At 30.6% G+C, this 18,510-nt stretch overlaps 1 protein-coding gene across 5 annotated transcripts in view; it reads right to left on the bottom strand.

The window, feature by feature from the left end:
- The window catches only part of LOC142321782 (myosin-IIIa-like), a 361,639-nt gene that overhangs the window by 109,487 nt on the left and 233,642 nt on the right, over nucleotides 1–18,510 (bottom strand). The gene's annotated exons all lie outside the window — the stretch shown is intronic.

Raw genomic sequence — 18,510 nt, 5'->3', positions numbered from 1 at the left:
TGGCTGATTAAAACTGCTAAGAGGATCGGTAGAAGGTGCAAAAAAGAAAGTTTAAAGAGAGTCTGATTATCGACGACCCAAAAAGAAGTGGAAGCTTAAAGGTTTACCTGAGCAGACGAGAATGGAGACAAAGATAGTGCAAGGAACCTGTCTAAATCCAGGTAGCTAAATGATATTGACGATTAATTAATTAATGCAACTGACTAGTCATAAAAATAAACAAAATTATATTTTCGTTCTGGATTATGAATCCTTTTTTCTGTTTAGCCTCCGAAACCAGCGTAAGTTATTACTTCAGAGGATGAATGAGGATGATATGTATGATATGATATGAATGTATGAATGAAGTGTAGTCTTGTACAGTCTCAGATTGACCGTTTCTGAGATGTGTGGTTATTTGAAACCCAACCGCCAAAGAACACCAGTATCCACGATCTAGTATTAAATCCATATTGGAACACGTATCCAGGATTTGTTTACTGCACCTTTAGGTACTTTTTATAAATTTTACAGCCATTCGATTTGCTTCTTTTTTTTTAAATATCGTTAATCATTATATTTAGTTTACTTTTTTAGTTATATTTTAATTTTATTATTTTTTTAGTTTACTTTTATTAACAAGTTGTAAATATTTGTATATTTAACGTTAATTAGACGAGGTTAGCGAGCGAGCGACCTTAGGTTACGTTTAGTGTTATGTTGACTCCGTGTACTGACAAATCGTACGTATATCAACATAACCTTTCTTTTTCCTGTTTAGTCTCCACTAATTACCTTTCAGACAATATTTCAGAGGATGATATGTATGAATATCAACATAACCTAACCAAACATAACCAACACTCGCTAACCTAATCCAATTAACGTTAAATATACAATCTATATACGACTTATTAATAACAAATGTGATAAAAGTTTTCACCTTATTGGTGAAAACTGTTTTTGGCTGTGAAATTTCGAAAATGTTCTCAATTTTAAATTACATCAACAATTTGTGTCCGATTTCTTTTTAATCAAATGCTAAAAAAGTCATTAGCGTAATTAATTAAGTAATAAATAGTGAAAACTAAAAGCTAGGACATTTAATTGAAATTTTAGATAACAGTAGCTTTATTTGTGTCAGCCAATAGAGGATATTATATAATAGAGTGATTATGTTTCACAAAGTAAATAGTTATTAATTGTTTTCATATATTTCATCCTAACCGGTTAAAATCATAAAAAGCTAAACATATTTTATAATTGTCTTTTATAAATAATTTTACACATTATCAGTTGATGATCCTACTAAAGATATCAATTGATATCAAACTATCAGAAACTAAGTTAGCTACTTGAGCGGCATTAAATTATGAAAAAAATATATCTATATTCTGAGTAAAATTTCGAGATACGGAACCCATAAATTCGCATCTCCATGGATCCCTTGGCTACCGTGGCCAAAATTAAGTAGTATCAATGCCAAATATACAGAAATAATCGTACCAAATTTCACACAAATCAATTCATTCAATCTGGAGATATCACGCAAGAAACTGGTCAACATAAATACATCTTTCCGGAATTTTGTAACGTTAAAAAATTATGTTTTTTGATTAGAGGAATTCATGAAACGTCATGATTTCAAAAATCTAACTTGATTAACCATATTTTCTCTTATAGAAGTACATTTTATAGCTACATAATATAACTATATAGCCAGGAAAGTAATCAACGCAAAAAGTTTTGTACTACAATTATTTACAATTTTGTCGGTTTTACATTCTACCTATTTACTTTTTTATTAATGCATTTCTAACAGTTAAATTAAAAAAATAAATAAAAAAGTTTTCAGTTAATCAAAGAGAGAATGTTTAAGTTAAACTTTCCGAAAATAAACTAAATCTAACAATATACGAGTAAAAATGCCTACAAAGAACAATAAATAATTTTGGAGTTTATAAGAGTTTAAACACACACACACACACACACACACACACACGTGCGCGCGCGCGCGTTTATTTATGTTTACTACTAAAACTTTCACTATTATTTGTTATGTTGAACTATTTCTACATTTTCTTCAATGCTTCAAGCAAATAATATAGAAATTTGTAAATTGTAGATGAAAAGGAAGAAGGCGTTTTAAAATGTTTCCGCCCTTCAACTTATATAGAATTCAGCCTTTCACTTCAACACATTGTAGTTTATAATAAAAACGTTAACACACATTTTTCTTTTTATACACGCACACACACACACACACACACACACACACACACACACACACACACAGACACAAACACACACAGAGAGGGAGAGAGAGAGAAAATGTGTTAATAATCTATTTTTTTTATAGCAGACCGCCCCAAACCTAGAAAGCTCCAGGAGGTATAACATACCAAAATGGGAGTCTTAAAAAAATTTTTACAGCTAGTTTCAAAAGTAGTCTACAGAAGAGAGTAATTGTCTCTTACTGAAAAATAAATCGATTTGCAATGGAATATTTAGTAATTTTTTTTAATGTTTTACTGTTAAGAAGTTATTTAAGACGTACTGAAGATTTATTTTAAAGATAACTGCAAAAAACATTAAAAGGCCCCAGTTTTGGTTTGATATCGTAGTCCAAAATATTTTACGTCAGAAGTTTTATTTTTCAATGCGAAAAAGTAGGAGCACTTGCTAAATTTCACTTTTATGTTTACCAGTTGAAAACTTATTTACGGGTTATCGTAATTTTTTAATATCCTTTCTCTCTTTCCTCCCTCCCTATTCCTCTTTTGTATATATCATAAAATAATAATATTAAGAGCATTTTAATTTTTATTTATGAAATCTTATTTTCCATATAAGATTGTAAATTAAATTACAGCTCGACAGCTCATTTAGTTTGTCTCAGACCAACCAATTTTGGCACATTTCCGTTAACCCTTAATGACAAATTAGAAATATTTATACATAGTAAACAATAATCATTTTTTAAATTGGATTTGAACCAAGATTCAACAATATCTAACTACCAAGTAAACACCAGTAACAACTCTTGAGTAACAATGAAGCTAATTTCGTATTCAACCAATCGTATGAATAAATAGTATGATCGATTAAAAAAATTTGATGTGGACACCACATGACTTCCTTGTACGAGTATTAAATTACATTTCCACATTTTTAAAAGTACATAAAATTTTATTTCACTGATAACTTCTGTTTTTCTGTGATTATTATTAATTGTAAAAATATTTTTACAATCGGAGGTTAATAATTATTAATAAATCAATATATTTAAATTAAAAAAAAGAAAAAAAAGCGAAATGAAGTCGAATTCGAACCGATCTGCCTTCCCCTTGTAAGATCAAAATATTTCATTAATTAAAATTTTATTTGGCTGTAACTCTGGAACCAATGAAAATAAATACCACTTATGGTATATCGTTGAAAAGCTCTCAATGAGGGCTTATTACTGCAGTTAAGAAAAAATAAAAAATCCAGATTTTTTTGGGTTTTGGGCTTTTTTGGACATTTTTGGTCAAGTTAATTGCAATCAAAAGGGAAAGTGCGCAACTAGATGTTACAAAGCCCTAAATCCAAAATTTCAACATTCTACGACTAATCGTTTTTGAGTTATGCGAGATACATACGTACATACAGACGTTACGCCAAAACTAGTCAAAATGGATTCAGGAATGGTCAAAATGGATAATTCCGTTGAAATCTGAAAACCGAAATTTTTCGCGATTGCAGTACTTCTCACAAGGAAGTAAAAAAGTTAGTAAATCGTGGAAGCTAAAAAAACATTTATGGGATAATCATAACCTTTAAAAACTCGTGAAAAAAAATCTACATGCACATTTGATCGTTAAGTAATCATCGTCAGTACATGTAAGAGTAATTAGTAAAGGTCGATATAAATACGTATAAAAACTATAAATGAAAATAAATAAATACAAACAGAAAATTAACAATAAAAACTTAAAAATAACTATTGAATGAAAAATTATAAGATTTCATTTTAGGCAGTCTAAGTCGAAAATAGAAAGCTAGTTTGAAGTTTAACCTACTTTAAATCCCAATGAGGATCGGCTATCAAGTTTTAATTCAAGCCAAGGGTAAGATAAGACTACGAAGATTAATCTCAAGAAAAACTGAATTACGACTTCAATCTATATAGAAATTCCATCTAAGGGAAACTAATTAAAATAAGTGTAGATATATAATATTCTTAAGATATTAAAATCTTTCGTAAAAATATTAATAAATTAATCTGGTGAAATTTTACTTGTCGTTTAACAGATTTATGATGTCGTTTAACCTTTTATGATCCCTTCTAATAAAAAAAAAAAAAAAAAAAAAAAACATTTTTAGCATACAGAATGGAAGGATGTACGTAATTTTATATGTAGGTCTAATGTTTACTTGATATCTTCAGATTGGAAGGACCGATTTGTATGGAATTTGGTCTGATGATTTCTAAATATAGAGTATTAATACCATTTAATTGTGTACAATCGGTCTATCGAATTTATGTTTATCATGAACATTTTTAAAAGTTTGGTTGACCGATTTATTAATTGTATTTCTGTTGATTTTACTTATAATTTGCGAAATCCTCTCGTATTCTAACTTCAGTATTTCTTTTGGGTTATCTTACTTAATCTAAATCGCAAACATTTTCCGTAGAAATCAATTTATAGATGAATCTCGTTTTTTTGTCAGGTTTTTATTTTATCTTTAAGGTCAATTTCTTAGACATACCTTACTTTGCTAACGCTAAATAAAGTTATGAATTTTTTTCCCTTACTGTTAGTGGTTTTTTCTATCCTTTATCCGGTCCTTCTTGTCCGGTAAATTTATATATACATGTAATTCGTTTGAGATACGAGAATAAAAATAAGAGTTATTGTTGGTGTACAGTTAATAGTAAAATAAACTTTTGTGTTTCAGTTTTGGTCTATAAAATATTCAAAAACGTAAACGTACAATAAAAAAAGAAAGTATTACAGAAATAATTGCAAATAAAAAAGGTACGTTTATCCAAACTTTCCCATACTAATCGTTAAGTTTCCCATACTAATCGTTAATCATTTTCTTTTAAGTTTATTTTGGCAATTGATAGATATATCTTCACGGTATAAAATAGTTATTGTAACGTAACATAATGGCGCCACTTGTAATAAAGTAGAACATGGAATCAATTTCGGAGTGACAAAGCTGTAAAGATAGAACTAACTATACACAGCAACTATAGTCAGCAGGATTCCATAACCAGAGGAGTAACATGTAGTATAATATAGAATGTCATCTGAACTGAATTCACCCGTTTCAGTCGAGTTGTGTGTCACGCGACACTCCCAGTGTAAGCTAAGTTATAAGCCTACCAGCAGTACACAGTTCCCCTTTTACCGTCACCCGATGGAACAAGGCCATACGATATACCACTTACGATACAAATGTCGACACGGGTCACGTACATTGACAACATAAATAGAAAACTACTATAAAGAAACCCAACCATCTTCTTTACTAAATGTTGATATCAGGTATATTTTACAAAAACTACAAAAATAGAATTTTTTTTAATGTAATGCATCAAAACGTGTAATAAAAAAAGTTAATAATGTAAAAAATAAAATTATGAAATTATTTAAAATGAAAATTAAAACAAGGAAGAAAACTTTAAGCCTAATATTCTACATTAGGCTTAGCTTAACTAGAGTTTATTCGAGTTTCTCTTTCTTTTATTTTAAATATTATATATCATATGTTATCATATCAAATATTAAATTATTATATCAAATGTTATATAATAATATATTATTAATATTTTATGATAATTACTCATTGAATTTTAGCTCTAAATAAAGATAGCCTACAATGAAATCATTTTATTGTACTTCCTTAAATCTACTTGTTCCATTTCTCGTTTGCCGATCGCGCGAGGCGTGGAAGCATCTCTGAGTTTCATCCGGAAAGTTCTAGGTTCGAATCCTGGGCTTGGTATTGTTTATACGTGAAAAAATTAAATAAATATATACATTTTTTATTCAGATCGTTAAATAATAATACATTATATAAGTCATGTCTTAATAAAGTATGTTACAGATATAGAAACATAAATTATAAGATAAAAATAGGTACGGTAAAGTCCATATTAATTATTTAAATTCACATACATGAAATAATGTTAAGGTAGATAATTAAAACATAAAAAAATGACAAAAAAATAGTTCAAAATTCGGAAGGTACTACCGAAAATTATTGTGCTCATATGTAATTGTTAAATGGGAAGCAGACAAATCAATGGTTTTTTGATTCATTATTATTATTAATTTTATTAATTTTTTAATTAGTATAATCTAAAAATTCATTGATAGTAATATTGTTTCCGTAAAAGAAAATCGTTTAATTTTACTTTAAATAAATTGGGGAAGATTTTTCTTTAATTGTTTGGTAATCTATTAAAGTTTCTTCTTAAAGGTTCTTCTTCGTAAACCGAAGTATTATCTTGAGTTATACGAAAAGAATTCTGTTATCTGATTTGGTAGTAGAAGATATTTTAAATCTTTTAAGAATAAGTAACTATTATCTTTAGTAAAAATTGCACGTTCATAAATATAAACACAAGGGTGAGTTAACGTATTTAATTTTCTAAATATAGGTCTACGTGATTCATACTTATGGGTGCCAGATAATGATCCGACAGCCCATTTTGGTATCTTAAAAACTCGTTCTGACGCTTTGAGGGAGCTCAAGAGGTGAAACTATACTTAAGACGGGAATCTACGTAGGTATAAAAATTATTTATTAATGAAGACAAGCTTAGCGAATTATTAAGACGTTCCATTTATTTATTTTATAGTAAAGTGATTGTAAAATTGTGTTAAGGGTGTCTTGTTTTGAGAATAACTAAATAAATATCTAAATATCCTTTACGGTCTGTCTACTTATAATTAATTGATTACTGTTTCATAAATAAATAATAAAGGAACCATTCATTAGATCTATAAAATCTTTTAAACGTAGTCAATACGTTTCTTATTTCAAAATTATTCACAAAGAATGAAACAAAATTTCAGGACATGTTCTAGTGGTGGAAATGTAAGAAAGTTCATTTAAACAAAGGTTCGAAAACGCTTTGTTAGATAGTGTCGGCTGGCAAGGATTTAACCCTGATTTCTGCGTCTTCAGTAAAATTAAGCCAGACTGTAATTCTTGGGATCCAAATTAAGGAGTAAATTTAGTGATTATATATGAAATCTGACCTGATTATTACTGGTCCTTTCATAGCACTCATTTTGAGGGTACAAGGACTTACAACCAACCCTACGGTCTGAACTAATAGAACCCTTTATTTTAGCTACATACCGGAAGTTAATCCCACCCATATACCACACCTACCAACAGAAACATTAACATATTCTCTAAAAAATAATAAAATTCAACTAACATTTACAGTATATAAACATAAAAACCCATGAACTACTTCTTTCTCTGTACTTTTAAAAATCAGAATATTTGGATATTATATAGGATATAATTCTCCTATCAATAAAAACCTCTCGTTGGGCTGTAAGATTCCATATGGATTACTTAATAATTAAAATACAGAATGTTTACAAAATGTTTAACCTTGGAAGACGACAGACTAAGACAACACATGCTGTTGCGAACTGAAGAAGTGTAGAGAAAAATAAAAACCAATCACAAACGTTAAACTGGATTTAATTATTAGTTCACAATAGATTAATTATGTATATATATATATATATATATATTATTAATATTTACATATAAGTAAACATTACATTTAATATTTACATTAAAGTAAACATTTTTTAAGAGTATATAGACTTTTTCCGTATGCTGTTGGATGATAAATCTTATTTACATATTTTTTTTTACTTCCTTGTACGAAGTATTGTGATCTCAAAAATTTCGGTTTTCAGATTTCAAAGGAAATATCCATTTTGACCATCCCTGAATCCATTTTGACTAGTTTCGGCGTGACGTCTGTACATACGTATGTACGTAGGTATCTCGCATAACTCAAAAACAATTAGCCGTAGGATGTAGAAATTTTGGATTTAGGACTTTTATAATATCTAGTTGTGCATCTCCTCTTTTGATTGCAATCGACTGATGAAAAGTGTCCAAAAAGACCCAAAAAGATTAACTCATTGAGAGATTTTTAACGATATTTTATATCTGGTACTTATTTTCATTGGTTCCAGAGTTTTAGCCAAATGAAATTTTAATTAATGAAATATTTGGGTCTTTGTAAGGCACATCGATTCAAATCCGACTTCATCTCCTTTTTTTACTTTAAATATACTGATTTATTAATAATTATTAATCTCCGATTGTAAGAAAATTGTAACAATAAATAATAATTCAATAATAACAATAAAAAAAATGAAAATATCAGAAGTTATTATGAAATAAAATGTTATTTACTTTTAAAAATATGTATAATAGACGTACAAGGAAGTCATGTGGTGTCTACATCAGATTTTTTTGCTAATATTACTTATTTGTTGATATCATTTTCAGAAAGTAACATTACTATCAGTGATATTTACACACACACACACACACACACACACACACACACACACACACACACACACACACACACAGTGTGTGTGTGTGTGTGTGTGTGTATATATATATATATATATATATATATATAACACACACTGTTGATAAAGAATGGAAACCCTTAAACAATTTTTCAACCGTCAAACACAGGTAAATGAAATTTGGCACCTTGAAAATCTCAAATTTTTTTTGGGTAAGACACCACTAACATGGGAGAGCAGGTGAAAAATTTTAAACGTTAAGGGTAAAGTTGTGATACATCATTATAAAGAGCATTAAAAAAAACATTGGGCTACGTCAATTCTAATCAAGATAACGACCGTTTAATATTTTTTACATTCTGTTTAAAAAAATTCCTTTCGACACGCCGGAAGGCGGAGGTAGATATCACCAGGGCAAAATGGGGGGTAGGCGAACTCGGATTGTTCGAGCTCGTATCAAACATTAGTTTCCATGTTTTATGGACACAACACGTTTTCTCATTAGACTACAGGCTATTGCTAAATTTATCAAGACTTCCTTATGATTTTTCCTGAACTGCTTGACAACACACTTATTTAAGAATTAGTGGGAGATTCTAGGTTTTTTCTCTTCGTGTTGGTAAAAAAAGGTAATGTTTTCAGAAAGTTTTATTTAATTTTGTCCTTTAAATCCCATTTTTTCTACCCATTGGCTCTTATTTAAAGAAAAAGGAAATTTAAAAGAATTCGATATTTTACTTAATAACAGAGTTAAAGCGATATTTTGTTTTTACTGTTTGTTTTTTGGTTTTGGTCATCCCTTGCCGTAAGGATTGCCACATCAAAAATTGTTTCAGGGAAAATTTTTAGGTCATGTTAAAACCGATTCAATACTGTTCCTATAAAGGGAGGTATGATTTTTTTGTCTTCGAAACCCCATTTTTCCATCCCCTGGGCCAATGGTTGGCGATATCAAAAAATTTTACTTAAATAAGTTTTAGGGCCTTATCCAATGAATAGTAGGAATTTGTAATGAATTTGATATTTATTTAATAAGAAAGTTATAGCGATATTTTGTTTTTTGAAAAAGCAACCCCCCATTTCAACCCCCAAAGTCCGATTTTGCCCACTAACGAACTCGACCGAGATTTTTTGTCGTTATATTTTATGTATCAATTTGAAAGTGATTTGCGCAAAATTACGGCAGTTATCGTGTCCACAAGAAAGTGAAATATATAGATGTGTGTGTGTGTGTGTATATATATATATATATATATATATATATACATATATAAACTTTTGGACTGACGGTGGTTTTGGGGTCTGGGGGATGTGAAACGCGAAGATATGTCGAAATTTTCCGGAAGTCGATCCATGGTACCCATTACAATAGGTAGCTTTCTTATGAAATCTACCTAAAGTGACTTATAGTTCATCCCAAGTAGGGGTCTCGTGTAAACCCACCGGGTTGGTCTAGTGGTGAACGCGTCTTCCCAAATCAGCTGATTTGGAAGTCGAGAGTTCCAGCGTTCAAGTCCTAGTAAAGCCAACTATTTTTACACGGACTTGAATACTAGATCGTGGATACCGGTGTTCTTTGGTGGTTGGGTTTCAATTAACCACACATCTCAGGTATGGTCGAACTGAGAACTACACTTCATTCACACTCATACATATCATCCTCATTCATCCTCTGAAGTATTATCTAAACGGTAGTTACCGGAGGCTAAACAGGAAAAAAAAGAAAAGAAAAAAAAGGGGTTTCGTTTAAAAAAATAGACCGTTTTGAGGTAGAAGAATTTTCTAAATTTGCTGTTTTTGGGGTTTTACTTCGAGAAATTATTTAAAAGTTCTGCAGATCACTTTTAAAACTAAATGTGAAAAAAGTTAAATGGTTACCATTTTGGTTAGGTCGTTGTAAACTGAATTTTTTTACGTCTTCTTTTTTCTTTTCAATGATCTTTAAAATGAAATGTTTTAATCGTACTCTTTTTATTTGAAATTTTTATGTTATTCTTCCGTATGGGACTGGGATTTTGGTGGTGTCACTCAAAACGAAGATTGTTTCGAGGTAGGAACATTTGCTAAATTTTATTTCTCCTTGCATACCTGTTGAAATATTATTTAAAGGTTGAATTACACTCCGTAAACAAATTAAAACACTCCGCATATAAATTCGAGGCGTGTTTTTAAAATAAGGTCCGTTATTAATTTACCGCTTATACACGCAATGTAAACAAATGGCGCTTGCGTGGCTGAATTATTTTAATCGATACAGCTGTTAACAAGTATAGTTTAGTCATTTTGTAATTAGTTATTTATATACATCCATTTATAATGAGTGTTATAATTTGTATTCCCGCCAATTGTGAAGTATGAGGAATAATTGCGGCTGAAATTAACAGGCAAGTTTGTAACTGTTTTGGCCAAATATTATGAATGACACTAAAGTAAGACAACAGTGCCATTCGTTTCGAGAAGGATGAAGGACATAGCGGCCGGCCATCGGTAATAACGGATGATTTGATTGAAAACGTCGACGAAAAAATTCAAGAAGACCGGAATTTCAACGTGTTATAATCGTCTTCGACTTTTCACGAGCTTTGATTTATGAAGTTTTGACCGAAAAGTTGGGCTATAAAAAAACTGTTTCCGGAGGGGTGTTGAAAATTTTAACCGATTCACGCGAGGAAAACCCGTCTTGCTGCAGCTCATGAATTTTTGTCACCTTACGAAAATAAAGGCGATTAATTGTTTGATCGCATTGTTGCCGTAGATGAAAGTTGAATTTGTTATTCGAACGTCCAGACGAAAGAGCAGTCAATAAGATGAAGGTATTTCATCAATTCTTAGATCGAAGAAGTTCAATTAAGATCATTCGGTAAAGAACTACTTTTTGGGACAAAAATGGTGTGTTGCTTGTCGAATTTAGTGATCGCGGAACTACTTTGAATGCCGATACGTATTGCGAAACAATAAAAAATCTTGAAGAGTTACAAAAAACAAACGGAAAACAACTGAAATATATCGAACTGATGTCTGGATGTGTTATCAGATTTAGAGGATCTAAAAGACGACCTCCAGTAAAGCCGATCAGGGCTAGGCACGGAAGGTAGTGTGGCTACCTGGTAGCGATCCTGGTAGTGTGGCTACCAGGCTCGTTACAAGGCAGTTGTTTTCCCCTACAGGGGTTAGGATTTTTAAAATAGACGAAAAACAAAGAAGTTTGTTTCTGTACGACAATTCCCGCCCACACACAGGAAATCAGATGATGAGGGAATTGGAAAACCTTCTATGGCAAATCTTCAATCGTCCATCTCATAAACCTGACTTAACTCCCAGACATTATTTTCTTTTTCCTTAAACAGTGGCTTGCATCACATTATTTGACGTTGACGATGAATTGAAAAATGGCCTTATTGAATGGTTTAAGTCATTGGTGGCGGAATTTCTTGAAGAGGGAATGTAAAAGCTAGTGAAACGCTATGAAAAAACGTGTTGAAGTTAAAGGCGGCTATACAGAAAAATAGGAAATGTCTGCCGAGACATTTGTGGCATCTGTGGTATCCTGACAGCGGCCACACTGATGACTGTGTTGTGTTATGCCGTTTAGAAGGTCTAAAAGACGACCTCCGCTAAATCCCCTCAGGACTAGGAACGAAGAGGATAGTGTAGCGATCGGGATCGTCACAAGGTGGGTGTCTTCCTCTACAAGGGTCAGTATGTAGTTAATAAATGTAGTTTTTATGAGCAAGTAATAAAGTTTTCTCATATTAACCAGTTTTGTTTTTACTTCAAAACGAACCGTACCTTAAAAACACGCCTAGTATAAAATACAAAACATATAAAAATTAACAAAAAATGTAAATTAAAAACCCTGCACTGCCGTTAATCAATAGTAAATAATATTTTATTTTATTTTTTTAAATAGAAAAAAGTTAAATGGAGTTAATTGGTAGGACGTACATTATTAAAAATAACTTATAATTTGATTAATTCTTAGAATAACTAATTTTATTCATTATAAAGTATTATAGAGCTTTGTACTTATTTAATCATTAATTTTAATGAAATGAATAGCTGACAGTTCCGCTTAAATCCACGTAAGCGCTACTTGATATTAGACAAGTGTTATTTCCGCTTTAAAATTTATTCTGCAGTTAAAAAAAAGATTAATTTGGTAGTGGAATATTTATATTATCACCTAAGTTGAATAAAGAATATAAAATAAAATTATTAAATATTTAAGAAATGGTAGGTTATTGGTACGTGAGCGGTTGCATGCGTACTTATTACTTAACCGAGGTCCCGCCTCGATTCCAGATTAAGATGTACAGAATTTATAATCGAGTCAAACTCCAACGTAATCGCAATTAAACGTTATTAATTCATGAAGAAAGGGATTCAGTGTTTTAAATTTAAAATAACTTTAATAAAGCTCATAAATCAGAGCAAAAAGAATTATTTTTAGTACTGCTGTATCCCTTTAATTATCGGATCTGGGCAAACATTTAGCAGAAGTTAAAGGTTATATAGAGATTATTTTTTCCAGTTTCATGAGTTTTTAGTAATCCGTTTTGAAAATATATAAAAAGAACTCTAAACAATTAAGCCCACTCCTACGTACAATAGATTTAAAATTTCGGTACTATAAATAACTCATATATCACTACTATTCTGTTGAATTCCCTTTAAAGCCTACAAAAAAGTTGGAATTATAAATGGCGGCAAATATTTCAGTCCCTTTCCACGAATAAGTTAAAAATTTAATAGGATCAATGTTCTATATTTATGGTATAAAAATATTTGATCCAAATTTCAAGTTTAAGAGTTCAAACTGTCCGCAGAATTTACCAAAATACAGGCCATACATACATCCTTCCGGAATTTTCCATGGAATTTTTTGTGTTTTCGGTAAGATTGGGGGTTATAAAACGTCGAGGATTGCAACAACCCATACACCCAAAATTTTGACAGATCCATCCTATTTACCCTAGTTATAGCTTTACTGTAACAGTAGTTACATAATTATTGCTAAAAAGAAATAAAATTATTAAAAATATTAATTTATTTAATGAGAAAATTATCATTTATTAAAAAGATAAATAGATAAACAGCATTTTTAAATTGTTTGTAAAGATTTAATAAACAAAAATTTTTAGATAAAATAACATTTTATAGGCCTTCACGTCGGCTGACTTCTTTAACTAGAACAAGGACACTTTAAAATGTAAAGAAACATCTGTTTAACAAAACAAGACAGTGACCAGCTGATAGCTTGCCTCCATCTCACGCATTGACAAGTTCAATTAACATCTGGTAGTTAATTAAAAAAAGTATCTACATAATACCGCACAAAAAATTAAAGATTAAAACAACGTTTTACTTTATAATATATATATATATATATATATATATATATATATGTAACATTTTTTTCATTCAGGAACTTTTAATTTTAAACTTAAGAATATTTAGTATAACATCAATATTAGAAAGTACTTAATTTCACAATTTCTAATTCTGAATTAAAAAATAGAAATTCACGATTTATTATAAATACATATAAATCAACGATCTTAGTTTTTTTTTAATGTAAGAAAAAATCTGACAACAAAGTTGTAATACTTTCATGCCAATGGTTATTAATTCTTATAAAATGAAACAAGAGATAAATATTAAAAATTAAAAAACACAACTGCCAAAAAAATAATTGCTCTTTAATATAGGATAATTAAAGAGCGCGCGGGTAACAATTTTGTATACAATATTTGTATATAGTATAATTTAAAAGAAAAATTATTTAAACATATACGAGTATATAGATATTTATATAGCCTATATACATTTATATAGCCTATATACATATATATATATATATATATATATATATATATATATATATATATATATGGTAACATAAGGATTCTAACCTAAGGTAATACATTAAATCAGTTCAGCCATTGAGATGCTACAGTGGAACAAACATATATATATATATATATATATGTTTGCCCTTTTTGGGCAGTCATGTAAAAAACAGTAGTAAGACAACTTCTCACGTATGAGGTACGAGATTTCCGAATAGTTCAGAATGAAGAGTTGAGATGCAAGTTATTCAAAAACGACTCATTTATCTTATAATTTTTTTAAATTTTATTTAAACATATATATATATATATATATATATATATATATACATATACATTATATATATAAAATTATATAGCCTATGACACTTCCGATAACGTAAGGATTCTAACGCGAGGTCATACATCTACATCGGTTCAGTCGTTGAGCTGTTATGGTGGAATATACATACACCTTAACTAAATAAATTACTGTTTTTTTCTTCTGGGCAGTCGTGTAAAAATAATTATACATGAAAAAAGTTAAGATTTATTTTCTGCAGTGGGAGTATAATTTATGATGAAGCTTTATCGTAAAATGATGTCTAAATAAACCAAAAAGAGTTTTGAAAGTTCAAAAAACGTAATTTTTTTTTCTGCTCCCCATCTCCAAAATCACCATCCAAGACAAGAAAGGTTTTTGATTTTTTTACGTTTACTGTTTTAAGTGGAAGAAACAAAAAAAAAATTCCATTGAAAATGTACAACCAATAAAAGGATACCAACGATTTCTTTTTTTGGAGGTGGATGGTGAAGTGTAATATTATTACCAAGAATTTACTAGAAAAACTTTTAATATTAAGTTTAAATAGACCCAAATATGCAAAAAAAAATCTATATTTTTACTTTGATTTGTTCCCCCATCCTCACAACATTGCCCCAAAGGTATATTTTCTGGGTTGTTTGCAGTATTACTATGCCTAGAAATATATTTAAAAAAATTTGGTTAAAATTAAAAAAATAAAAGATAACTTTTCGAGTTTTCGGGAAGGGAGAATTATGGGGAAAATATATTTTTTTAATGGTAAGCTAAGCTTGCACGCATAATATAAAGTGCAAGCTTGCAAGCTTAATATAAAGTGGGGTTATGTTTGCAAAAATTTGAGAAAACTGACCACCAAAATGCCACCCCACCCTCTGGAGATATTAACCCCAAATGGTTTTCAACAAAAATTGTCCCACTTACAAGAGTCTAAAAATTTCATCAAAATCGGGTTATCCAGTCAAACGTTTTTAAGTTTCAAACACGCCAATGCACGTACATAAGTACAAACATTAACCCCTCATTTTATTCTGTTTTTTGGGTCCCTAGGTCACGAAACGTCGTGAAATGTAAAACAAATTCATACCTCTTTCATTGACTGGATTACCATACTTTCCTTCTTTCAGCATAACTCTAGAGCAATGAAGCCAGGATATTAAGAGAAGTTAATAACTAAATGAGGAAGTTGAACTCCAACAGGCGTTTTTTGAGCACTGCAAGTACTTTTTTTTTAATAAGTGGAAACATCGACTTATTTGTTTATTGAATGTAAGAATTAGATAAGAGTTAGAGTAATAGGTGTAATAGATGTAAAAATTACCTTACGTATAAAATTTATGTAATAAATAATACTGAAAATAAAAAAAAAACTGGACTGTTAGAAAAGAGAACAGTCGATTCTTAGCGCTAGACGGACAAAATTATAAAATTAATTACATCTGTATTGTATTCTACGCTTATATGAAGAAATCTGTACTGTTTATTAACAGACGGTCGAGATTCTCAGCAATGTTAATGAAAATTCTCAACTTCACTAAAATTATGTAGGTAGGCATACACTATTTAAATAGTTGGTTCAAAATAAAAAAAAGGGCCGCAAACATTTTCACAATTTTCCCTGCTTCGCCATCGATTACCGAGGCTTTCGTTGTTTTCGTCCTCGACAGGAAAATTAAGTGGATTAATATAAAAAACTTATTTTACTCTTTGAGCAAAGTTTTGAAATACTGAACCCATGTTGACCATATCTTTCCACATCTTGACCAATTGGAAGCAAAATTAAATATATTTTATATATATATATATATAATTTATGATTATATTTTATGTTTCAATTTGAAAGTAATTGTCGCAAAATTACGGCAATTATCGTGTCCACAAGAAAGTGAAATACAGAGTGTCCCATATAAAACACAACCCATCAATCACTCATCCATGAAATTTCAAAAGTCAAGCTTACTCCCCTACTGGTTACTGAAATGGACTCGTCCAACATCTGAACATCGCGGCGACGCAGTAGAACACTACCGATAGTAACAACAATGCAATCATAACGTTCAGTGTATTGCTAGAGACAAGATGGTGTTTTCGCTAGATGAACGTGTTTTCATTGTTGAGTCGTACTTCAGGATGAAATCAGTGGTTGCAGTGCAAGATTTGTTTCGCCATAAGTACCCAGACAAACCAGCTCCTAACAAAACATCCGTATTAAGGTTAGTTGCAAAATTTAGAGAGACTGGTTCTGTTAATAACAAGGAACTCAAAGGATCTGCGTCAGTGTTGAATACAGATACAGTCACTGAAATCAAAGACCGATTACTCGCCTCGCCAAATAAATCGATGAGACGTTTGTCTGCTAAAATAAATTTGTCTAAATCAACTGTTCATCGGGCGACCAAACAATTAAAATTACGACCTTATCGCATTCAAACGGTTCATCAACTTCTTGAGCCCGACAAAGAAAAACGGCTACAATATTGTCAACGGTTCCGTCGATTTCTGCGTGAGGAAATTAATGTTATGGATTCGTTATTTTTCACAGATGAAGCACGGTTTCATTTGGATGGCTACGTAAACAGCCAAAACAGTAGAATTTGGAGTACTGAAAATCCCTACGTTTATCCCGAAAAACAATTACACCCGCAGAAGTTGGGCGTGTGGTGCGCGATATCGCAGAAGAAAATAATCGGTCCTATTTTTTTCGAGTACATTAATGCAGAACGCTATCAGGATATTTTATTTCAGTTCATCGCACTCTTGGAATAGGAAGGAATAGGAATAGGACTGCTGGCTACAACATGACGGTGCGACATCGCACTACGCAGGTTCAACTTCTGATTCGTTGAGGAATTCTTTGGTAATCGTGTTATCGGTCGAGGCTTGTGGCCACCAAGATCTCCAGATTTGACTGCGGCGGATTTTTTCTATAGGGTTACCTCAAAGAAAAAGCCTACAGCAACAAACCACGAACACTTGAACAATTGAAAGTCAATATTGAACAAGCTGTATTAAATATCCAGCCACAAACTTTGAAAAAAGTTGCAAGAAACGCTGTAAAAAGAATTGAAGCTTGTAATAAAGAAGATGGCGGCCACTTCCAACATTTACTCTAAATGTAAGGTAATGGATGGTAATAATAAAAATTACATTTACATTTACACATACCTTTTTATTATTTCAATACCTACCAATATAAGGTTGGGTTGCGTTTTATATGTATATATATATATATATATATATATATATATATATATATATATATAAATAAACTTTGAACTGACGGTGGTTTTGTGGTTGGAGGATGTGAAACGAAATGTGTCGAAATTTTTCGAAATCATGGTACTCATTACAATAGGTAGTTTATGAAATCTACCTAAAACCCATTACTGACGAAAAAAGCAATAGGATTAAGCTTATTATTTCCCACCACTGAATGAAATTGCCCAAATGTACAACCAAAGTCATATATTAATGTAATGGGTCATCCAATTAGAAAAAGAATGATACTTTGTGTCTAGAAGGTCGAAAAAGGAGATTTTGACTTACCTATAGGTATAGAGGTATAGACTCCTATAAATAAGGTACGGGTCTATAAGGTTCGTATCTCCCTGCTCATAATTCTGACAAAAATTAAATGACATTAATACCTTATCTAGCTAAATTTTATCCAAATCAGTCCATCCATCCATTCTGGAGATATCCATAAAAAAAACAGGTTAGTATTCGTAAATGTTTTTAAATTTTTCAGTACTAATATTATGTTTTTTTATTTGTTACAGAGTAGTCATGAAACGTCAACATC

The sequence above is a fragment of the Lycorma delicatula genome, chromosome 3 (assembly GCF_047948215.1).
Source record: "Lycorma delicatula isolate Av1 chromosome 3, ASM4794821v1, whole genome shotgun sequence".
Lineage (NCBI taxonomy): Eukaryota > Metazoa > Arthropoda > Insecta > Hemiptera > Fulgoridae > Lycorma > Lycorma delicatula.
Note: the sequence above shows the minus strand (reverse complement) of the source record. Positions and strands in the feature narration are given on the sequence as shown.